Here is a 1,440-nt window from a genome sequence, read left to right on the forward strand (position 1 = left end):
TTCTATAAGAGAGCAGGCTGAGCAAGCCAGGGGAAGCAAGCCAGTAAGGAACATGCTTCCATGGCCTCTGCATCAGCTCCTGCTTTCTGACCTGCTTGAGTTCCAGTCCTGACTTCCTTTGCTGAACAGCAGTGTGGAAGTGTAAGCTGAATAAACCCTTTCCTCCTCAACTTGCCACTTGGTCATGATGTTTGTGAAGGAATAGAAACCCTAAGACAGCCCTTCTCATCCTGTGGATACAGTTAGTTACCTGGTTCATCTGAAACAACTGTGCTAGCAAATGCAGGGGCACTCAATGAGACAACTGGATGGTCTGACTTGTCACACAGATTGAGTCAGGTAAGGGGACAGACTTGAGAAAAGATGAAGGTCCTTGGGTGACACCATGGTAGAAACCTGACAGATGCTACCTTGGTTTGATAGGGCTGCTGGATCCAGTTGTCACAGGCTGATGGCTTCACAGTGCAGTTCTGGAAGTGCAAAATCAAGGTGTCTGCAGGGTTGGTTCCTTGTGATCGCAGCAAGGGGAGGATTTATACTGATGCTGAATGTTTATAAACAGCTTTCCCACAGTGACCAAGCACTGGTAATACTAGGTGAGGGCCCACCCTAAAAAGATTACTTTGCCTAAGAGCTCTGTGTACTCCACATAAAAATCAGGCATGGTAGCATCGATCTGTAACATCAGCACTCACCAGGCAAGGACAGGGAGAGGGTAAGCAAGTTCCTTAAACCCAAGCTATTGCTAGTGACACCTTCCCTTTAAATAAAACATATCCAAGTGAGAACATGTGCTCAAATACAAATGTCAAGACATGGATATATGGGGATTCCATCTGCACCTGGAGCTGACCCTGTGCCACAGCTCTCCATCCCCAAATCCTTCAGGGAGAGACGTGGTCTCCCAGGAGTGCTGACACAGATTTATAAGAGAGACAAGTCACAAAGACAGCAAGACCAGCTAACACCACAGATAACCAGATGGTGAGAGGCAAGGGCAAGAACATAAGCAACAAAAACCAAGGTCATTGGCATCATCAGAACCCAGTTCATCCAATACAGCAAGCCCTGGATACCCCAACACACCAGAAAAGCAAGACTCTGATTTAAAATCATATTTCATGAAGAAGAACATAAATAACTCCCTTAAAGAAATACAGGAGAACACAGGTAAACAGGTAGAAGCCCTTAAAGAGGAAACACAGAATCCCTTAAAGAATTACAGGAAAAAACAATGAACAAAACCATCCAGGATTTAAAAATGGAAATAGAAACAATAAAGAAATCAAAAGGGGAAACAACCCTGGAGATAAAAAAACAAACAAACAAACAAAAAACCCTAGGGGGCTGGTGAGATGGCTCAGTGGGTAAGAGCACCCGACTGCTCTTCCGAAGGTCCGGAGTTCAAATCCCAGCAACCACATGGTGGCTCACAACCAT

The sequence above is a fragment of the Mus pahari genome, chromosome 11 (assembly GCF_900095145.1).
Source record: "Mus pahari chromosome 11, PAHARI_EIJ_v1.1, whole genome shotgun sequence".
NCBI classification, from domain to species: Eukaryota; Metazoa; Chordata; class Mammalia; order Rodentia; family Muridae; genus Mus; species Mus pahari.